Here is an 18846-nt window from a genome sequence, read left to right on the forward strand (position 1 = left end):
CTAAAAATAAAACAAGTACCTTAAAATTTTAAAAACTGCTAAAACAAACTAAAAATTATCTTCCTTCAATTGTTTGTGACATTACTTTTATTTTCTCTTTATTATAAATTATTGACTCAGAGCAGAAGCAAGAAGAACTGCAAACATGCAGCCTGTGGATCAAAAACCACATTCACAGAAAGATAGACAAGACAAAAAGGCAGAGTGCTATGTACTAGATGAATGAACAAAATAAAACCCCAGAAAAACAACTAAATGAAGTGGAGATAGGCAAACTTCCAGAAAACGAATTCAGAATAATGATAGTGAAGATGGTCCAGGACCTTGGAAAAACAATAGAGGCAAAGATCGAGAAGATGCAAGAAATGTTTAACAAAGACCTAGAAGAATTAAAGAACAAACAAACAGAGATGAACAATACAATAACTGAAATGAAAACTACACTAGAAGGAATCAATAGCAGAATAACTGAGGCAGAAGAACGGATAAGTGACGTGGAAGACAGAATGGTGGAATTCACTGCTGTGGAACAGAATAAAGAAAAAAGAATGAAAAGAAATGAAGACAGCCTAAGAGACCTCTGGGACAACATTAAACGCAAAAACATTCGCATTATAAGGGTCCCAGAATGAGAAGAGAGAGAGAGAAAGCACCCAAGAAAATATTTGAAGAGATAGTCGAAAACTTCCCTAATATGTGAAAGGAAATAGTTAATCAAGTCCAGGAAGCAGAGAGAGTCACATACAGGACAAATCCAAGGAGAACCATGCCAAGACACATATTAATCAAACTATCAAAAAATAAATACAAAGAAAAAACATTAAAAGCAGCAAGGGAAAAACAACAAATAACATACAAGGGAATCCCCATAAGGTTAACAGCTGATCTTTCAGCAGAAACTCTACAAGCCAGAAGGGAGTGGCAGGACATATTTAAAGTGATGAAGGGGAAAAACCTACAACCAAGATTAATCTACCTAGCAAGGATCTCATTCAGATTTGATGGAGAAATTAAAACATTTACAGACAAGCAAAAGCTAACAGAATGCAGCACCAACAAACCAGCTTTACAACAAATGTTAAAGGAACTTCTCTAGGCAGGAAACACAAGAGAAGGAAAAGACCTACAATAATAACCCAAAACAATTAAGAAAATGGTAATAGGAACATACATATCGATAATTACCTTAAATGTAAATGGATTAAATGCTTCAACCAAAAGACACAGACTGGCTGAATGGATACAAAAACAAGACCTGTATATATGCTGTCTACAAGAGACCCACTTCAGACCTAGAGACACATACAGACTGAAAGTGAGGGGATGGAAAAAATATTCCATGCAAATGGAAATCAAAAGAAAGCTGGAGTAGCAATTCTCATATCAGCCAAAATAGACTTTAAAACAAAGACTATTACAAGAGACAAAGAAGGACACTACATAATGATCAAGGGATCAATCTAAGAAGAAGATAAAACAACTGTAAATATTTATGCACCCAACACAGAAGCACCTCAGTACATAAGGCAAACACTAACAGCCATAAAAAGGGAAAACAAGAGTAACACAATCATAGTAGGGCACTGTAACACGCCACTTTCACCAATGGACAGATCATCCAAAATGAAAATAAATAAGGAAACACAAGCTTTAAATGATACATTAAACAAGATGGACTTAATTGATATTTATAGGACATTCCATCCGAAAACAACAGAAAACAATTTCTTCTCAAGTGCTCATGAAACATTCTCCAGGATAGATCATATCTTGGGTCACAAATCAAGCCTTGGTAAATTAAGAAAATTGAAATCATATCAAGTATCTTTTCTGACCACAATGCTATGACACTAGATACTAATTACAGGAAAAAAACTGTAAAAAATACAAACACATGGAGGCTAAACAATACACTACTTAATAACCAAGAGATCACTGAGGAAATCAAAGAGGAAATCAAAAAATACCTAGAAACAAATGACAATGAAAACACAATCACCTAAAACCTATGGGATGCAGCAAATGCAGTTCTAAGAGGGAAGTTTATAGCAAAACAATCCTACCTTAAGTAAAAAGAAACATCTAAAATAAACAACCTAACCTTACACCTAAAGCAATTAGAGAAAGAAGAACAAAAAAACCCCAAAGTTAGCAGAAGGAAATAAATCATAAAGATCAGAGCAGAAATAAATGAAAAACAAAAGAAGGAAACTATAGCAAAGATCAATAAAACTAAAAGCCGGTTCTCTGCGAAGATAAACAAAATTGATAAACCATTAGCCAGACTCACCAAGAAAAAAAGGAAGAAGACTCAAATCAATAGAATTAGAAATGAACAAGGAGAAATAACAACTGACACTGCAGAAATACAAAGGATCATCAGAGATTACTACAAGCAACTATATGCCAATAAAATGGACAACCTGGAAGAAATGGACAAATTCTTAGAAATGCACAACCTTCCGAGACTGAACCAGGAAGAAATAGAAAATATGAACAGACCAATCACAAGTACTAAAATTGAAACTGTGATTAAAAATTATCCAACAAACAAAAGCCTAGGACCAGATGGCTTCACAGGAGAATTCTATCAAACATTTATAGAAGAGGTAACACCTTTCCTTCTTAAACTCTTCCAACATATAGCAGAGGGAGAAACACTCCCAAACTCATTCTACGAGGCCACCATCACCCTGATACCAAAACCAGACAAGGATGTCACAAAGAAAGAAAACTACTGGCCAATATCACTGATGAACATAGATACAAAATTCCTCAACAAAATACTAGCAAACAGAATCCAACAGCACATTAAAAGGATCATACACAATGATCAAGTGGGGTTTATCCCAGGAATGCAAGGATTCTTCAATATATGCAAATCAATCAATGTGATACACCATATTAACAAATTGAAGGAGAAAAACCATATGATCATCTCAATAGATGCACAGAAAGCTTTTATCAAAATTCAATATCCATTTATGATAAAAATCCTACAGAAAGCAGGCATAGAGGCACCTTACCTCAACATAATAAAGGCCATATATGACAAATCCACAGCCAACGTCATCCTCAATGGTGAAAAACTGAAACCATTTCCACTAAGATCAGGAACAAGACAAGGTTGCCCACTCTCACCACTCTTATTCAACATAGTTTTGGAAGTTTTAGCCACAGCAATCAGAGACAAAAAAGAAATAAAAGGAATCCAATTAGGAAAAGAAGAAGTAAAGCTGTCACTCTTTGCAGATGACATGATACTATATGTAGAGAATCCTAAAGATGCTACCAGAAAAGTACTAGAGCTAATCAATGAATTCGGTAAAGTAGCAGAATACAAAATTAATGCACAGAAATCTCTTGCATTCCTATACACTAATGTTGAAAAATTTGAAAGTGAAATTAAGAAAACACTCCCATTTACCATTGCAACAAAAGAATAAAATACCTAGGAATAAACCTACCTAAGGAGACAAAAGATCTGTATGCAGAAAATTATAAGACATTGATGAAAGAAACTAAAGATGATACAAATAGATGGAGAGATATACCATGTTCTTGGATTGGAAGCATCAACATTGTGAAAATGACTCTACTACCCAAAGCAATCTACAGATTCAATGCAATCCTTATCAAACTACCACTGGCATTTTTCACAGAACTAGAACAAAAAATTTCACAATTTGTATGGAAACACAAAAGACCCCGAATAGCCAAAGCAATCTTGAGAAAGAAAGAAGGAACTGAAGGAATCAGGCTCCCGGACTTCAGACTATACTACAAAGCTACTGTAATCAAGCGAGTATGGTACTGGAACAAAACAGAAATATAGATCAATGGAACAGGATAGAAATCCCAGAGATTAACCCACACACATAGGGTCACCTTATCTTTGATAAAGGAGGCAAGAATATACAGGGGAGAGAAGACAGCCTCTTCAATAAGTGGTGCTGGGAAAACTGGACAGTTACATGTAAAAGAATGAAATTAGAACACTCCCTAACACCATATACAAAAATAAACTCAAAATGGATTAAAGACCTAAATGTAAGGCCAGACACTATCAAACTCTTAGAGGAAAACATAGGCAGAACACTCTATGACATAGATCACAGCAAGATCCTTTTTGATCCACCTCCTAGAGAAATGGAAATAAAAACAAAAATAAAGAAATGGGACCTAATGAAACTTCAATGCTTTTGCACAGCAAAGGAAACCATAAACAAGATGAAAAGACAACCCTCAGAATGGGAGAAAATATTTGCAAATGAAGTAACTGACAAAGGATTAATGTCCAAAATTTACAAGCAGCCCATGCAGCTCAATATCAAAAAAGCAAACAACCCAATACACAAATCGGCAGAAGACCTAAATAGACATTTCTCCAAAGAAGATATACAGATTGCCAACAAACACATGAAAGAACGCTCAACATCATTAATCATTAGAGAAATGCAAATCAAAACTACAATGAGATATCTTCTCACACTGGTCAGAATGGCCATTATCAAAAAATCTACTAACCGTAAATACTGGAGAGGGTGTAGAGAAAAGGGAACACTATTGCACTGTTGGTGGGAACGTAAATTGATATAGCCACTATGAGAACAGTATGGAGTTTCCTTAAAAAACTAAAAATAGAACTACCATACGATCCAGCAATCCCACTACTGGGCATATACCCTAAGAGAACCATAGTTCAAAAAGAGTCATGTACCACAATGTTCATTGCAACTCTATTTACAATAGCCAGGACATGGAAGCAACCTAAGTGTCCATTAACAGATGAATGGATAAAGAAAATGTGACACATATATACAATGGAATATTACTCAGCCATAATAAAAAACGAAATTGAGCTATTTGTAGTGAGGTGGATGGACCTAGAGTCTGTTATACAGAGTGAAGTAAGTCAGAAAGAGAAAAACAAATACCGTATGCTATATATATGGAATCTAAAAAGCAAAACAAAAAATGGTCATGAAGAACCTAGGGGCAAGACGGGAAGAAAGACACAGAGCTACTAGAGAATGGACTCGAGGATACGGGAAGGGGGAAGGGGAAGCTGGGACAAAGTGAGAGAGTGTCATGGACACATATACACTACCAAATGTAAAAGAGATAGTTAGTAGGAAGCAGCCGCCTAGCACAGGGAGATCAGCTCGGTGCTTTGTGTCCACTTAGAGGGGTGGGATAGGGAGGGTGGGAGGGAGACGCAAGAGGGAGGAGATATGGAGATATATGTTTATGTATAGCTGATTCACTTTGTTATAAAGCAGAAAGTAACATACCATTGTAAAGCAATTATACTCCAATAAAGATGTTAAAAAAAAAAAAAGGCACTTATAAATGAGTTGCATGAGGCCTGTGGGCTTGAGGGTGTTTATCTCTACTATAAACTCTTTTGTCTGCACTCTTGTAGTCAGCCTACAATGTTAGCTTTGCCAGATGCATATCCTTGATCTTAAATTATCTATAGCAGTGGTTCTCAAACTGTGAGCTCTTAGGATTGATTTATATTCTTCAAAATTATTAAGAACCCCAAAGAGCTTTTGCTTATATAGGCTATAACTACTGATATTTATCATATTAAAAGTTAAAAGAGAAAAGTATTTAAAATATTTAATCCACTTAAAATAACAATAATAAACTCATTACATGTTAATATAACAGAATTTTTATTTAAAAAATAGCTCGATTTTCCAAGACAAAAATATGAGAAAAATGGCATTGCTTTATAGTTTTGCAAATGTCTTTAATATATAGCTTAATAGAAGACAGCTGGATTCTCATATCTGCTTTTCTATTAAACTTTTTGTTTTGGTTAAAGTACATGAAGAAAATCTGACATTTACACAGGTATGCAGTTGAAAAAGGGAAGAGTATGGCAATAATATTTCTAGATATTCTCCATTGAAAATACTACTCAACAAGTGGTTGTTTCTTCCAATGTGGAATTTAACCTTATCAATGAACTTTTGGTGCTGTTCCAAGTATTGACAGCTTTCATTATATAATACCAAAAAAATCATATTCATCAATATCAGAACCAACCTCATCATAAAGTCTTTCATTATCTGGGGGCTGTCAAGTTCACAGGGGCACATATACATTTACCACAATTCTAATTTTTCACAATAAATCTCAAATTTTATCATTAACAACAAATACTGTTAGTTGTTTTCCTTGTTTACTTTATACATTTTCAAGGTAATGTCTACCAAATACTGATTCTAAATAACCACAGTTTTCAGTCATTCTTTTCAAATAAAATGTTGTTGCATTACAAAAGTGGTGACTTCAGCTTATAAACTGTACAATTGCTCAAGTGTTGTCCCTCAAGAGAGCCATTTTAATTTAGTATGCAGCAAAAGTCCTTATGTGTACTTCTCATTTTGTCATTTAGAATATTACAAAGACAGATACTCAGTGTCAAGATTTTATACAATTTATAATTTTTAATGTTTCATTCAGGGCATTCTTGATGAAACTTGATATTTTCCCCTGTGAATATGTGGCAGTGAAAAATACTATGATACAATGACTCCTATTATAGTTTGATTCCACTAACGTGATTTGCTAGAGTACTAGCAGTTTTAGCGGTTACTGCTTTCACACCATTGGTTTAATTTCACAGACCTCTTGAAAGGATCTTAGAGACCCTCAGGGGTTAACAGACCACACTTTTAAAACCACTGATCTATGCTAATTGTTCTCAAGGGAAGTGTACATAACCAATATCCAAAATAACCTTATCAATCCATACAAAACCAAAAATCACTAATCTATATACTCATGTATGACAGAAGCATGTGGAAGAGGCAATTAACCCAGAAAGGGGGATGAGGGCAACCAAAGGTTTATCAGAGGACGTGCCCCTGAGATGAACAAGAAGATGAACAAGAAAAATCCAGAAAAGACTTCCTGGTAAAGGGGTGGAGGTGCTTGGGAATGGCACCCAAAACAGAGAAAACATACTGTCAAACACTGTGACTGGACATAGCATCGTGTATTAGTCAAGATAGGCTAGATCATATTGTGCTAATACACAACTAAATCTCCATAGTTTAGCACATCAAAATTTATTTCTCCCTCATTGACTATTACCAGTAGGACAACTCTCTAAGGCAACTGGATCAGCAACCCAGGCTTGTGTTGTGGCTATGCCATGTGAACATGTGGCTTCAGAATCCATGGCAGAGGAGGAGAAAGCTGCTAATAATAGCTCCACTAATAGAACTGAACAAATATCCGCTAATGCTCCTAGACCATTAGCCATAACCCCTCAAATGGCCGCTTCTAACTTTAAGAGGCTGAGAAATATGAGAGAGGGCTTGGATATTTGGAGAGCCTTACATTTCTATGGCTTAACCTATTTCCTTAAAAGAGATCCCTGGCACACATAATTTCTAAGAGTAAAGAGTTAAGAGCTCTGTTAATCAACCATAATGATGACTAGTAGAAAGATTCACACTGCAGTTTCAGACCAAAAAGGAGTATAAGTAGAGGACAGGAGATCAGATAAAAAGTGAGAGATTCTTTATGGTATAAAGATCAAAATCTCCCTCTGATATTGGAGAGCTAACTTTTTTCTTTAAATGGGTTAAAGAGGGAAAGAGAAACAGGTACTATGTAGAGAGAAGTCTAGAATTACACAAATTTATATCATAATGCTAATAGAAAAAATGTTATACTAAACTACTATGTAGCTTGTCCCTACTGTGTAAAATATGCATAAAAAGACTAAAAGGAAATACAGGATGATTTCAACAATTAATTCTCGTGATATTTCTATTTTCCATAATGAGCATGTTTACATTGTAACCAAGGGAAAAACTTAAGCTTCATTTTAAAAATGCCAATCTAAATGATAACATTTTCTACAAATAAGTCTGATATTGAGATGAGATATTCATTAATACAGTGAACATACTTTCCCCCACCTTAAATTGGGATGTGTGGCTTGATATAAATTTGACAAGATTGAAACTTTTGCATTAAAGAGTCTTGGAAAATCATATGGCTGCATAGCCACAAAGAACTAAAAAGCTGTAATTATTCTTCTTTAAGCGCAAATGGGACATATTTACATATATGTATATATACATAACATACATATAATGTGTATATACATATGTATATATGTACATAATGTACATATATATATTTTAACATACATCCTTGCTCTCCACAGAGGTGTTACTGAAATTTGTGTTAATCCAATTTCTGTAAACTGAATTATGTTTTAAATCACCAAAATAGCTTGGTATTTAAATAATGCATTATTTTGAATTATTTTTCTATAGAAGATATACACACACACACACATATTTGCTTAAAGGATAATAAGCATCTAATTTTTACCTCTGAAATCTGGGCTTTTTTTTTTTTTTTTCTTTTGCAAACAGGAGAGAACACCTATGTTCTATCATTTCTCCCAGCAGAGGGCACTACGACCCAAGCATCATGCTTCACAAATTAAATCTTTATTTTGGGTAAAGGAGGAATATAAGCTGAGGTGATTTGTGCATATTTTTATCAATTTGTGCCAGACGTCAAGTGTGTGGAGACAGACTGCTAACAGCCCAGAGGGCAAACAGTTTTTAATGAGGGTGTCATCACATCTAGGGAAGGTTAGAAATGGTTCTGGGAAGAAGCACAGGTTAAGTTCATTTTTTAAAATCCACTCTTGCAAAGGACAATATCAAGTTCCATGATAAATAAAGATATTTCTATTAAGTAAAGGATTCTGTTCTAAAAAACACATGATCTAGTGAAGATAAAGTATAAATACCCAGCAAACTCAGATGCAAGATAGCTGTAATAACTGCCAGTTTTAGACCTCTAAATACCATTTAATATCTCTGGACACCCCGGAGGCAGATGCCCTTGCAGGAGAAGACATGGCACAGCGGTGTGTGTTTCTTCTTGCACTTCATGCCCAGGGGACAGCAATCTTTGAGGATGTCGGTGCAGACCTCTGCCTGAGGGACACGTAGACGTGCCTATAGGGACAGTAGCTGTTACGGCAAATCCCCTGAGGCAGGGGCAGTGCTCTCCTCAGTTGCACCTGCCCAAGTGGATGTAGTAAGTGCAATACTCCTCCTTCTTCTGCCGCTTCTGCCTGGCCTACCAGATGATGGTCAGGCTGCACTGGCTGGCCTGGCTAGCCAGGGAGCAGCTGCAGGTGCCGGTAGACTCTAACCCACCTGTGTGCAGGAAGGGACTGCTGCCCCCATTGCAGGTTTACCACCAAGTATTTTCTGAATTTATATTTGTTCAGAACCATAAACATTGTTATTGAATCTGTTGAAGAAGTACAAAATATGTTTGTTGCCTACAAACTTGGGGAGCATAAACTAAATACTATATGAAATACTAGTGGACAAAGCAAGGCAGAACAAAGTTGGGAAGTATACTTTCTGTCAGCATTCTAAGATGGTAAAATCATATCAAGATGGAATAGTTGTCCCAGAATGATTTAAAGCATGGATGCCAGAATCATCAGACCTGAACTGGAATTCTGTCCCTGCTGCCCAGCTGTATGAATTTGGCAAGTTTCTTAAGCTCCACAAGTCCCCATGTCCTTGTCTACAAAGTAGGAATGATAATAGTACCAAGGCTCATAAATAACATAACGAATGTAAAGTATTTAACACAGTGCCTAGTGCCCCACCATACGTGTTTGCACACACGCACACACACACACACACACACACACACACACACACACGCCCCAAATGGTGATCTACTGTTAGAGAAGCTTTAGGGAAGTTTAGGCCTTGATGGAAAGGGAGAGTCTGGACAGGTAGAAACCATGGGAAGAGGCTGGCATTCTGGGTGAGGGGAATAATGAACTTGAACAAAGCAACGATGGTGGCACATCTGAGCACACTAGGAAAGAAATGCACATTAGGGAGCATAGGGATGGGATCTGGCATATGGGGTTAATCTAGAGAAGGGCTTCTCAGCTTTGGAGCCCTAAAGGAGGGAGTGGGATGTGTAGCTATTATGAGGAATCCTCAAATCTATTAGTGCTCCAAACAATGCCTTAAAGTGAATAATATGTATTACTTCCCACTTCCCAATATGTATAGATGCTATTGAAATTCATAAAATATAAATTTATTTAAAAGAACTGTTGAATTAAAGCTATTTTAACATTTATCAAAGAACACCATTCTTCAGGTCTCAACTTAAATCTTACATCCTCAGAGATTTTTCTCCTCATTCCACTACTTGAAATAGTGCCCAGGTCCTCATCACTTTCTGCCCTCATTTGCTTTAATTTGTTTTTTAGCATCAAAACCAACCTGGAATTATGTGTTTATTTGTTTACTCCCTGTCTCCTCTCTTTGTAAGCCACCATGAAGGCAAGGACTTTGTCGTATTCACTACCAAAACACCAGCACCCAGAACAGTGCCTCTACATGGTGGGCTTCCAGTAAATATTTGCTGAATAAATGAACAAGTCTACAAAATACTAGATTCAGATGCATGCTACAAGGCAAATAAATTATGTTATATGCATCATCTTTGTCTTCTCAATGAATAATTTAAAGTAAAATTGCAGCAGAAGACTCTTCACTTCCTCTTTATAGTCATCATCAGCCCTTTTCATGAAATGACAATTTCTTATTAATATAAGAGATGACACAGAAGAATTGGCCCAATTATGACACACATAAGAGGGAATGAATCTTTTTTCTAAGAGGCTGCAGCTTAATCACGTGAAAGAATATTGCTTTTGAGATATAAGTATATGACCTAACTATTCATTTCAGTGTTGAAACGATAAAGACATTAATCAGAGTTTCCCCTGACCTCACACAGGTTAAACCTCTACCATATTATTTAAAATTAGGTAATATGTATTGTCACTTGGATGCCTAGTCATCTATTACCAATACATTTTGAACTCCTACAACCCCAGACACCTTAAGAAAATGATCGTATGTCATGATATTGTTTAAAGACGTGATAGAAACAAGATCTGTTATTATATATTAAACAAGCAGGTCATCAAAGGATATACTGAACATTTGATGAGAAATTTGGTGTGATCCAAAGTACTCAATATATAGTATTATGTCAGGAGGCATCTGAATTTTTAATAACAATGTCATATTATTGTTCCCTGGTCATGTTTATTCATTTCCCTGACCTTTATTCTGACATAATTAGATTACCGCTGATTGTAGGGCAAAAGTTGATAGTTCATTAAAGTATTTTATGTTACTGAGCTTCCTCTCCCAAGAATTTGACAGGGTTGTTTTCACTTCACTGTCTTCCTATGAGAAGAATGTGAAAATAGTGGTCATGCTGCGCTCTTTTCTTCTCTCTAGTCTGGCTGTTATTATTTAAACACATTACATTAGCAAATTTGCTCTGGTTATTTGGCCACAAATGAATGGTGTGCATTAATATTAATCAAATAGTAATCAAATAAACAATTACACATGGGATAACCTGTTTATCCATATACTCACCTATTACTACATCAGAGTTTCTGATATGTCTGTTCCTAAAACATCCTAAACTCTAGCAAATCAAGTAAGATTTTTTTACAGTGCTAATGACTTGAATAGTTGTACGTATAACTCCCTTCCACCCACCAAACCATCTGTTAACCTATGAAATTTGTCATGGTTCTCCTAGTAGGACAATCTCATCTACTTTCTTGGAGCCCAGTAAATATGATTCTTCTGTTCCTCTTATCTCTCAATAAATTAACTTTAGGTAAGTTCACAAAGATTCTGTTTCTGCAATTTAAAACTATTGCTGGTCTTTTTTAATAAGGTGAATAGGACTTGACTCTAGGCAGAAACCCTAATCACAGGGGATCTTAGGATCACCAACTATCTTAGTCTGGATTTCTTAGAAAACAGAGCCTGAAGCAGAAAGCCTTACTTTGGGGGGTTTGCAATTCTAGGGAAGGAAGAGTGAGGGAAAGGGGCCAATGAGCAGGGAGGTATGGAAAGCAAATGCAACAAGGAAGATTACCAGTCTGGCTAGAGCTTTATATCAAGCTAATACAATATCTTCAGAATATCTATATGAGCTACTGTGTTTCTGCAAAGACTGACCAGGGAGAGAGAGGAAGATGAGTTTATCCACCTTCTCCTACCTACCTCTGAACAAAGTTCACCATACAGTGAATCAACAGTGACACACTTTTAGGTTGTACCACCTGGTCCTTCCAGTAGCCATGGGAAATCTAAATCCCAAGACAGCAGTGACAGCATTCATAACACCAGCCACACTGCATGAGGTGAGCTAGTGAGCAGAAGCAAGTCAGTGATACTGCCTACCTGTCCATGTATAGGCTTCAATCTCACAGGCCCAGCTGGGCAAGCCAGTGCACCTCCTGTGTGTCTCAGGCAAAGGAAGAGCCCAAATGGGAAGCATGAGGTATAGTGTAAAGAATGAGACAACATGTTGTCAGTCTTGCTTGAGAATCCCATGAACGAGGGACTGGGAGCAGTCACCCCAATGTGACTGCCTGGCCAAGCAAGCAGAATACCATGAAAACATGGCTCCCACCACAAAGCCATCAGCAAGCTTTCCTCCAACAAAGTCTGAAATTCCTCTTCTATGGTCTATGTTAATGTGTAGGTGCCAGGAAATCTGGAGGATTATTAGGACCAACCAGAGAAAACTATGGTCTAGAATCCAAAGGTTGAACAAAAACTGGGTCTAGTCATAACCCAACAGAGCTGGAAGGGAGTGAGCTCATGAAAGAGTATTGCAGCCATTATAAGAAAAAAACCCACTATTTATGGAAATTAAGCTTATAAAAGAAGTAGGGGAATAAGCCACTCTTAATTCTTACCTGTTCAAACTAAGTTCATTAAAGATATCCAACGATTTTGCAGTATTCACTAAAATGAGGCAATGTAAACCAAAGCAAGTAGTACCCCAAAGTATACATACAGATGGCCAACAGGCACATGAAAAATGCTCAGCATCACTAATCAGAAGAGAAATGCAAATCAAAACCACAATGAGATATTACCTCACACCTGTCAGAATGGCTATCATCAAAAAGACCACAAATAATAAATGTTGGTGGGGATGTGAAGAAAGGGGAACCCTTGTATACTGCTGGTGGGAATGCAAATTGATACAGCCACTGTGGAAAACAGTATGGAGGTTCTTCATAAAACTAAAAAATAGAACGACCATATGATCCAGCAATTCCACTCCTGGGTATATATATCTGAAAAAAAATAAAGACATTAATTTGGAAGGATATACGTACCCCAATGTTTATAACAATATTATTTATGATAGCCAAGATATGGAAGAAGCCTATGTGTCCATCAACAGATGGATGGGTAAAGAAGATGTGGTATATATATATATATATATATATATATATATATATATATATAATATACTCACACACGTGCATACATGCGCGCACACACACACACACACACACACACACACCCACAATGGAATACTACTCAGTCATAAAAAAGAATGAAATTTTGCCATTTGCAACATCATGGGTGGACTTGAAGGGTATTATGCTTAATAAAGTAAGTCAGAGGAAGACAAGTACTGTAGGATATCACTTATATGTGAAATCTAAAAAATAAAACAAACTAGGGCATATAGCAAAAAAAAAAAAACAGACTCACAGATATAGAGAAAAAACTAGTGGTTACGAGTGAGGAAAGAGAAGAGGGGAGGGGCAAGATAGGAGTTTGAGAGGATTGAGAGGTACATACTACTATGTATAAAATAAATGAGCTACAAAGATATATTGTAAAGCACAGGGAATATAGCTAATATTTTATAGTAACTATAAATGGAGTATAAGCTTTAAAAATTGTGACTCACTATGTTGTACACCTGAAACTTATAGAATATTGTAAGTCAACTATACCTCAATAAAAAAGAAAACAGTACCTGCACCATGGGAAATGTGAGGCACTGTGAGGTAATGAAAAGAAAACTACTTGGAAGTAAGAAAAACTGGATTCCAGTCCCAATTCTGTTACTCATATTGTGGCTTGAGAAGTTTACTCAACTTCCCTGATCTCAGTTTGCTTTCCAGCTTTGTGCTGTACACTTCACAGTGATGTGAGGATTAAAGGAAACGAAGTACTGAAAATGTTCATTACAGCAACAGGAAATCAGCAAATCTTGTTTAAATCAGAAACTGCTCCTGAACTATATTTTGTCACAATTTTTTTTCTTCTCCAATATTTAACTTTACATGCAAATATGTATACTAGTATCTCTCACCATCTATGTGACATTAATTGGTTGGATCTTGCTATGAATTAGTTATTTTGCTTTGAATGAGTGAATCAGTGAAAAATTCAACTGAGGTGTTACACACATTCTCTGAAGAATGACTGTTCTCAGGCATGAATATCTGGGCACTGACAATAACTCCTCAATAACAATACTTAACTATTTATTGGCCACTTCTTGTGTAACAGGTGGTAACCTAAGTGCTTAATATAGGTAATATCATTTAACTTCCTAGTAGCCCTATGATGTAGAAACAGGTCAGCTACATAATTTGTAAGGCCTAATGAAATGTGAAAATTTGAGGTCCCTTAAGCTTTTTCCTCTAAAAACATTTTATTACTAATGAAACATAATAGGGATATTGGTGAGTAACATTACAAAATAATAAAGGGCAAAATATATAATTATTGTTATCACAATAAATAGCAACACTTTGTAATATGTTTGTTATAAAAATTTGGGGTTTACTTTTATAAAAACTCATTTGTTAGCTTATTAAAATTTATACTTTTATCAACCTTGTTTTCAACTGGTATAATTAAAATTTATGTCAGTAGCTCTTGGCAAGATCACAATTTTTTTCTTTTTTAAAAGGTAAACAATTTAGTTAAAAGTTTATTTTAAATAAACATAATTTTTGACAGTTGTACGTTTACAGAAAAGTGCAGTGTCCATGTCCCCACACAGTTTTTTCTATTGTTACCATCTTACATTAATATGGTTTATTTGTTATAATTATTGAACCAATATTAATACATTATTATTAAATAAAGTCCATACTTTACTCATATTACTTCAGTTTTTTTTCCTAAGTCCCTTTTCTGTTCTTGGACCCCATCCCGGCTACCATAATATATTTAATTGTCATGTCTCCCTAGGATCATTTTGTCTGTGAAAGTTTCTCAAATTTACCTTATTTTGATGACCTTGATAATTTTGAAGAGTACTGGTCAGGTATTTTGTAGAATGTCCCTCAACTAGGGTTTGTCTAATGTTTTTCTCATGATCAGATTGGGGTCACAGGTTTGGGGGAAGGATACCACAGAGGTACAATGTCATTATGTGCCATTAACGTGATTTATTACTGTTGATGTTGACCTTGTTCAGCTGGCTGAGGTAGTGATCGTGTGGTTTCTCCACTGTAAAGTTACTCTTCCTCTTCACCTTCCCAAAGGGTACTCTTTGGAAGGAAGTCACTCTTTGCAGCCTCCCTTAAGGAGTGGAGAGTTACATTCCACTTCCTTGAGAATGGAGTATCTACATAAATTATTAGGAATTCTTCTACATGAGAGATTTGTCTCTTCTCCCTCACTTCTTTTTTTCTTCCAAGCATTTACTTATATCAGTATACATTCATGGATATTTATTTTGTACGTTGAGTTATAATCCAATATTTTGTTGCTCAAATTGTTCCAAACTTAACCTTCGAAGCTCTTTTTTTTTTTTAGTAAATTTATTTATTGATTTTTGGCTGTGTTGGGTCTTCGTTGCTGCACAAGGGCTTTCTTTAGTTGTGGCAAGCGGGGGCTACTCTTCGTTGCCGTGCATGGGCGCTTCACTGCGGTGGCTTCTCTTGTTGCGGAGCACGGGCTCTAGGCGCACGGGCTTCAGTAGTTGTGGCATGTGGGCTCAGCAGTTATGGCTCATGGGCTCTAGAGCACAAGCTCGGTAGTTGTGACACACGGGCTTCAGTAGTTGTGGCATGTGGGCTCAGTAGTTGTGGCTCGCAGGTTCTAGAGTGCAGGCTCAGTAGTTGTGGCGCACAGGCTTAGTTGCTCTGCGGCATGTGGGATCTTCCTGGACCAGGGCTTGAACCCGTATCTCCTGCATTGGCAGGTGGATTCCTTTTTTATTTTAACATCTTTATTGGAGTATAATTGCTTTACAATGGTGTGTTAATTTCTCCTTATAACAAAGTGAATCCGCTATACATATACATATATCCTCATATCTCCTCTCTCTTTCCTCTCCCCCTACATTGTTACATTCTTTCTTTTTTCTTTCTTTATTTATTTTTATTGGAGTATAATTGCTTTACAATGGTGTGCTAGTTTCTGCTTTATAACAAAGTGAATCAGTTATACATTTAAATATGTTCCCATATCTCTTCCATCTTGCGTCTCCCTCCCTCCCACCCTCCCTACCCCACCCCTCCAGGCGGTCACAAAGCACTGAGTTGATCTCCCTGTGCTATGCGGCTGCTTCCCACTAGCTATGGCAGGTGGATTCTTAATCACTGTGCCACCAGGGAAGTCCTAGAAGCTCTTTTAGTTGCCTCCTGTGTCCAAACTAGGTGACATACTACCATCACGTTTTTTTGTTTTGTTTTTTGGGGGGCTTTGTTTGTTTGTTAGCACTTTCTTTCTGGAATTACAAGGTACTGTGAGCTCATCTCATGTATTTCCTGTCCCAGTCCTAAACTCAGCCGTTTCTCCATGGAGCCCTGGTGACTTTTATTGGAGAATGGTATTAGAAATCAAGATCTGGGAGCTAAGTGTGTTTGTGGCTACTGTGTTTCCTTGCTTCTAAATCCTCTCAGCTGAAAGAAGGAGGAAATATGCCTACATATATACATACGTAGTATATACATAGTAAATATATGTTTGTATACATATGTGTTATATACTATGTATGCATATTTACAAGCATAGTGTATACATAGTAAATATATGGGTATATATGTATATATATATATCCAGTGTATATGTGTCTACAAATATCTCTCTGTGTAGCAATTTGTATCCATATTAAACTAAACATGAATTCATACTTATGTCTCTAAATCTAATCCATTATCACATGGATCTTTCTAGTTTTAAAATTTTTGAGAATTTTTAATTTTGAGAAAGCTCTTTTCACTGATGTGACTGCTACTTGACCTCTTAAGAGTATTTTATACAAGCTGACATCATTAGATAAATTTCTAATAAATTATTTAAAAATATAAGTTTTAGTATCTCTAGAGCTGATGATTCTCACATAACTAAAAAGATTTTTCTAAAAAGAGTTAACTTTTCATAGAAATCAGTTCTGAGTAAGTCTGAAATTAATTTTAAATTCAAATTTATACAATGAAATTTTAATGTTTCTTCAGACATTTCTTATAACTTGTGGAAGCCATACAAAAAATTGAAAGTGGCATCATGATTTGTATATAATTCAAAGTGCCTATACAAAGAAAACAATTTAAAAAAACTTTTTTTGTTTGTTTTTTTTTCTTTTTTTGCAGTACGCAGGCCTCTCACTGTTGTGGCCTCTCCCATTGTGGAGCACAGGCTCCGGACGCCCAGGCTCAGTGGCCATGGCTCACAGGCCTAGCCGCTCCACGGCATGTGGGATCTTCCTGGACCGGGGCACGAACCCGTGTGCCCTGCATCAGCAGGCAGACTCTCAACCACTGCGCCACCAGGGAAGCCCCTAAAATTTTTTTCATTAATAATCACTTCATTCAAAGTACCATGTGAAAATAGTTTTCTTTTCCATTGAATGAAATGATCTTTAAAGACAATTTCTACTTCTAAGACTATAGGTATTTGTTTTGCAATGGTGGAGAAGTTTTCAAAATTGGAGACTCTATACCTTTTTAAGAATTCTAATAACTCCCTGATATACTTTATTACAAGGTCCATGTGTATGACTTTATTTTGTAATAATTTACTGGGAAAGTTTATTGATTGAATGCTTGCAGTCCTTCTGACAAAGCTCAGGCTAGAGAGTTAATATTTGTGCAGACTTTGCAGGGAGAGCTCTGGAACAGAAGGATGAGCTGGTCTTCTACCACCATCTCATCCCTGTGTCCATGTGAGGACCTTTCTTGTGCAATGGCCACTACCACTGCTACTGCTACCTCTATTGCTGCTGCCACAATTGTCACTACCAACCTGAACCAAGGTCCCATTCTGGCAGCCCGCTCAGACATGTACATGTGCTCCAGAGAGTGAGGCTCACAGCTTGTCACCTATACTGCCCGTGGTGCCTTGGGACTTGAGCCTACAGATGTGGGCACTACTGCTTGATCACAATCATATGTGCTCACTGTTACCCAGTGTATTGCCTCTGCTCATGCACATGTTCACAGTTAAAATAACTAAGAATTTCAAGATGGCACAGTAGAACATTAAACCAAGTGGGAGCCCTTCTGGTAGGAAGTGTCCTGTAAGACTATACAAGTTGTACTCTCATGAACCTGTCAGTAGGATAGAGACTCTTAGTAGCCTTGTTTAAAAAAATTAGAAAACTAAGGTTTGAAAAGTCACCTGCCCAAGGTTATACAGCTAGTAAACAGCAGAGCTAGGGATTAAACCCAAACATATCTAATCCGAAAATCAAATTCTTAGTTATGTGCTGAGCCATATAGAAAAGCTCACTCCATCATAAACTTCTGGTTGGTCACAGAAACTGCTGATGGCTTATTCTGTTGGAGCAGTAGCACTGTCTTTCTATAGGGTAATGTCTTATTCCTAATTCCAAATAAAAATAAAAGTTAAAAAAATAGGTCTGTGGTACTGACATCTTTAGTAGATTAAATGTTATAAAATGAATGAATGGTTGTGGATATGGCTTATTCCTTCAATT

Source organism: Phocoena phocoena, chromosome 5 (genome assembly GCF_963924675.1).
Source record: "Phocoena phocoena chromosome 5, mPhoPho1.1, whole genome shotgun sequence".
Taxonomy (NCBI): domain Eukaryota; kingdom Metazoa; phylum Chordata; class Mammalia; order Artiodactyla; family Phocoenidae; genus Phocoena; species Phocoena phocoena.